A 6,000-nucleotide genomic window follows, 5' to 3' on the forward strand; every position below is an offset into this window, starting at 1 on the left:
AAAGAGTATGCCCTGATAAAGAATTTGCATCAATTTGTACCAAAAAGATTTATACCAATAGCTGAATTAGAACACCTTCTCCATCTTGATGCAGGTAACTTAGCAGCCATCTTTAATTGTTTATATTTATATGTACAAATTAAACCATCCATGATTTGGAGATCATTCCTATAAAAGAACAGTTTCCTTAATGTATAATGGAATGCCAGAAACACAATGCAAGAAGTTCTGTGTTAATTTTAACATCGGTGGATTTTTTTTTGTTTGTTTGTTCATTCAAGGGAGTTTTGTTTATCTGTTTTTGGACTCATCGAAACAGCTAAAATAAAGTCACAGTCAATATCAAGTTTGGCAAGGATGTAGAGGACTTTGGGACACTTGTTTACTGCTGCTTGATGTATAAATCATGCAGCCATTTCAGAAAGAGGCCGGCAGCATTCCCTAAAAGCAAATTTGTGCACATCTTACAGCCCAGCAGTTGAACCCCAACACAGTGCATGCATATTGTAAACACAGGGTTGTATAGAGATGTTCATACTAGCATTGTTCATAATAACCAAACTAAGAATAACCAAAACGCCCATGACATTTAAACGATAAATCAACTGTGGTTTATTCATACAAAGGAATACTATAGAGGTTTTATAATGAATGGATTTAAAACCTCAGACAATGACACCATGTATTTCACAAACATGCAGTAAATAAAGCCAGGCACAAAAGATGGCATTCTTTGTGTTTCCATTTATAGCAAGTAAAAAAGCACAGGCAAAATTAGTTTATGATGTTGGAAGTCAGGCTAGTGGAAGTCAATGGCTAGTAGTGACAAGTTGGGAACAAACAGAGGGACTAACATCCTAGGAATACTGTTTCTTGGTCTAAGTGTACATTTCCTGAATGTGTTTAATTCTGAAAATTCATCAAGCTATATACTTACACAGTGTGTACTGCTCTGTGGTTGAGTTACACCTTATTATAAAGTTCATAGTTCACTGAATTACCTTCCAAGACCAGAATGCATCTAATTAAGTATGATTTACTGTAATTCCCCTTTGGCAACTTCAAGCCCATCCTTATGAGACTTGAGGAGGAAACTACAGTTGAAGATCTTACATTGCAATAGAGGATATCTCCAAACATGTGTCTATACTAAAACCAAGAGATCTCTGTCCTAGGCGGAGATTCTGAGAACTCACTAGGCTTGACAGCCAAACACATGAAGCCAGAAGCCTGAACACCACTTTGATGATTGTAGGGAGGTTTCCTTGTAATGTGATAACTGCCTAACTTGTGAGAATCCCTGGGCATTGATACTTCTCATTTCATGAAGCACTCTGTCCCCACTTTAAGTCTATTCCAATGGTACCATCTCCCTCTGGAGCAACAGTAAACCTGTTCTAACAAGAAGAAACCATCGCATCCATTAGCATATTCCATAAGCAGCAGATTTCAATCTCCAGAAATTCTGTGAGTATGGGATCATTTTTCCCATTTCACAAACAGTGAAACAGGATCAGGAACTTTGCCAAAAGTCACAAACTTGGCAAACTTGGCTCAATACGCACAACCAATGCCTTTTCATCCAAATCTCTTCTTCTCCTATGGACCAAAGTAGAAATGATATCTTCACTACTGGGTCACTCTTGAACATAAAAGGTGATTTTCCACTGTATTATCCTGACTAAATTTCATCTATGTGCCCACACTACAGTATCCGCTGCCACCTGCCAACCCATGAGTTCAGGAACAAGGAAACAAGTTGTTTATCTAGGCCATGGCCAACATGAAAACAGAAATCACTTATTGACAGGATTCATAGATTTTTGCAACATAAGCTTCCCACATAAGAACCATGCAAAATTCATGAACTTAATATATGAGTCCAATAAAATGTTCTACAGCAAATACTTTCTATAAAAGGAGAAATCACAAAATAAGGAAAACAAGTCCAAAGATGAAAATATTTAATGAGGGTAAGGAAATGTGATTGTTATTCCTAATCAGCAGCCTCACCATTTATCAAAACAAGTCTCACTCTCTCTTCCTTTTAAATGAAATGAAACTAAACACATAAAATTTTGATCACTATACATTGTATATGTAGCAAATATAATACTGTAAACATTAGATAATAGTGAATACAATATGCAGAAATTTTAAAAAAAGAATAAACAAAATCATAGTAAGTTACTTAGCAGTATTCCAGGGACCAAAAACAAAACCAGAGATCCTAGATGTTGAGCTTGGTCATCTGAACTGATAGAAGTCCTCAGCACAATTATGATGCAGTTTATGGTCGAAAATAGAAGAGTTAGGTTAAAGAACTATTGGGAAAAGTGTTAGAAATGCTTAAAGAACAGAACAACAGGTCAATTCAAGTTTAAATAATAAAACAAAGATCACTGCTACTTTCAGGGAAACACACAGACACACAAACACACACAGACCCCAGAAGGAAACAAAAAAACATGAGTGATGATTAATAAAGAAGGAACAAATCCTAAAACATGAAAAGCAAGCCTTTTCTCTTGAAAATGATTTTGCCCACATTCTATGATACTACTAGTTGCAAGCATTCAACAGTGTTTTATACGGAGAGAACTATGTAGCAAGAAAGTATCTTAAAACCTAGCTGCAGTCGATCCTACTAGCTATACTTCATTGTGCACTGGACTTCCTTCCAGTATTGCTTATTGTCCTATTTTAATCTTCCTCTCTTAATCTTTCCTCTTCCCTCCCCTTAACGAGGACATGCACCTGCCAGGAGAACACTAAGGACAACGGGCTCCCTTATGGAAATCCTCCATTTAAGGACACTGACTTTCAGAATCTGCTTTTCATATCCCAGAACTGCAAAACTAATGCTTTCCTATTTCAACTACAAAGTACTGCTGTTAGAGAAAACCCAACTGATTTTACTACAGCACTTAAATTTTTTTTCATTGAATTATACAGATTTTTATAAGTCAATTACCTATTTATGCAGTTCAGTGTAATTTTTACATACATGTATATTATGTGAAAACAACAGATCAGGGTATTTATCCATCCTCTTACATATTCAGCATAAGTTTAAAATCCTCAAAATCTTCTGCAACAGCCAGTCTGAAATATATAATTTAGCACTGCCAACTGTAGTTACCCTGCTGTGCTGTTACACAATAGAGGGTTATTCCTCCTATCCACCAGCTGATTATCCTCTCTATCCACCTCTTCTCTCTTCCCAACTTCCGTTAACCACTATTCCACTCATTCTTTCTTCTTTATCTGCTCTCTTAGCTTCTAAATGTGATAATATGTTGCACATTTCTTTCTGTGCCTGACTTACGTTACTTGACACACTGTCCTCCAGGCTCACACTCACTGTCATTTGTAAAGGACAATATACTATACTCTTCATGACTGAATACTAGCCCATGGAGTACATATGACCTAGTTTGTTCACACATTCATCCATCAACACTTAGGTCAATTCCATATGTTGGCTGTTGCTAATGATGTCACAACAAACACTGAAGTGTGGGTATCTCTTTAGCATACCATCTGCTAATTTTTTCCAGATATTGAGATGTTGAATTTCACTCAATGGTTTTCTGTACCTCTGAAATGCCTATATTGGCCTTTTCTCCTTCATTCCATTGACGTATGTCAAATTTGTTGATTTGCATATACTGAACCATCCTTGTATGACTGGGATAAACCCCATGTGTACATGCTTGTATTCTAGAACTTTAAGTGATAGTTTTCAACTCCACAAGCATTGTGAGGTGAAGATTGCTTCCACAAAAAAAGATTCACTTTTTATAAGCTTCAATCCCCTCAAAGGGAAGACGGCTATCTTATTATTCCCCACAAGAGGAGTCCTTAACTAATTAATTTTGGTAATTTTTCCAAAGGCTCCAAAGGGAAAGCAAACAGCTTTCCTCGTGGAAGATGAGAAACAGCATGACCTAGAATGCAGGTTTTAGCTCATGCACCACTCTAATATTTAACCCAAGTGTCTCAGGCATGTGCTCATGAGACCATCCATTACATCAGCAAAACTAAATCCTTTTTAAGAAATCCTGGAGGAAATATGAAGCAATTGGTTTCAAATGCCTGAAATGGCTTCCCAAGGTCAGTGAGCAGCATGCTCTACAAATCCAGCTGGGGAGTCTATCTCACTGACCTCGTACACCAAAGAATTCATCTGGTTTCTATTTCTAACTTTTTCAGTTGTGCAACTCTGTTCCTGGGATGGGAGAACTGTTAACATGCTTGAGAACTTTTTGCCCTTCCCCTGAGTTAAACTATCAATCTTTGGACAAGGGACATTTCTCATCATTTCTCATCAGCAGTGAAAGTCCTAGACTGAACTTTTAGGTGCGTATTGAACAGGCCAATAGGCTGGAACTTCATAAGGATGGCACTGTCCAGCATCCAAGAGAGGAAAAGCATGAGGTTTGCTCAGGGAGCAAATATCCCAATTTTAAACTCAAAAACACCCTACGTACAAAACTTAGTAACAACAGGCAGAGAAGTAAGGAAACCAGTGGACTCGACAATAGGGGAAAGACATTCAGAGGAAGACATTTGGAGATTGCTTCATCAACATATTAAACTAGTACTATAACTGTTCATAATGTAGATTTCACCACAGCCCACTTTCTGAGAGAAAATTAGGGGCAATATCCAACACAGAAGACCAGACTGAAAATCAAGCCAATAGTCTTCATATGCATGGCACAAAGAGAGGATATCTTGGACAAAATTTCCCGGTGCCACATTCTGATTTGATTCTAAGGAAGCTATTTCCCTTTTTCCTCTCGGGATTGTACCTGCACTTCATACTACTCTTAGACTCATTCCCTAATATATTCAGTTGCTTCTGGGGCCACAGATACAACCAACTTTGGATCAAAAAGAAAAAAGACAGCTGTATCTGCATTGAAAATATACAGACCCTTTTTCTTGTCATTATTCCCTACTGTGTATAACAACCAGCTACACAATACTCATAATGTGTATTTGGTGTTTTAAGCAACCAAATGATGACTTAATGTATATGGGAGGATTTGGGAAGCTTCTGTCAAATACTACACCAATTTAAGTAAGCGATTTGAGCATCCTGGGGATTTGGTATGCAAGGTGGAAGAGTGCCTCAATGGCATAACTCAAGGATTATCAAGGGATGACAGTGCATCATACAGGTGAGCTCTGCAGCTTCTGTTTTTCAGGCACCTGCACCAGCCAATCAAGTTCATCTGTAGCAGACCCTAGTAGGAAGCTAGAGGGCAGAAAGTGAAAGAAGCCAGGAGATCCCTCCCTTTACTTTGTTGTCATGGCTGGTGTCACCTCGCCCAGAGCTGGGCCTTCTCCAAGGTTCTGCTGTCAACTAGAGAGGCTGCTTGCTGGGTAACCTCAGCTCCTACTCTCAGTGACACTACCTTCTTCCCAATGCTTCTAGCCAATGGGAAGATGACGGTATACTGGTTTTACAAATTTCTACACCACCTTGTATTTCAGTATCTCAGATTTTCCATCAATCATGTGTGGACTCCACACTTCAGCATCCCAGGAAAGGTGGTAATACAGCCCCCACTTTGACATCCCTCACTCACTGTTCATCCGATGAGGTTGTCAGTCCTTTGGTTAGATGAATTCTTCTCCTTCTGTCAATATGCACTGCTCTCTCTCTTTCTGCAACCAAAGACAAAACACGTCAGTGAGTCTTGGCCTGTCTTTTACTACTCATCCTGTGCTTTCTACCACAAGCATATGATGTCTATAAGGAATTAGTAAATACCTGTAGTGCATGTAAGTGCTGAAGCTATTACATTATGGTAGTCCACTTCAACATTAAATCCAGATAAATGTTTTTGTGCAGTTTCTGAAGCACTCCAAATCATGCTTTATGAGGAATTGTCTAGTTTACAATATTAGCAACTGCGACCGGCCTAACACGGGTTGGAAAAGCAGTGGAGACAGAGCAGGAAGAAAGGGAAACTGTCCAGCCCAGAG

General features: G+C 38.5%; 1 long non-coding RNA gene across 1 annotated transcript in view; it reads right to left on the reverse strand.

The window, feature by feature from the left end:
• The window catches only part of LOC131483010 (uncharacterized), a 175,813-nt gene extending 170,129 nt beyond the window's left edge, over positions 1–5,684 (reverse strand). The window contains exon 1 of the long non-coding RNA XR_009247483.1: positions 5,601–5,684. This is a non-coding gene — a long non-coding RNA (uncharacterized LOC131483010). The remainder of the gene's footprint in view (positions 1–5,600) is intronic.
• Positions 5,685–6,000: the final 316 nt, after the last annotated feature.

This window comes from Ochotona princeps, chromosome 22 (assembly GCF_030435755.1).
Source record: "Ochotona princeps isolate mOchPri1 chromosome 22, mOchPri1.hap1, whole genome shotgun sequence".
NCBI lineage: Eukaryota > Metazoa > Chordata > Mammalia > Lagomorpha > Ochotonidae > Ochotona > Ochotona princeps.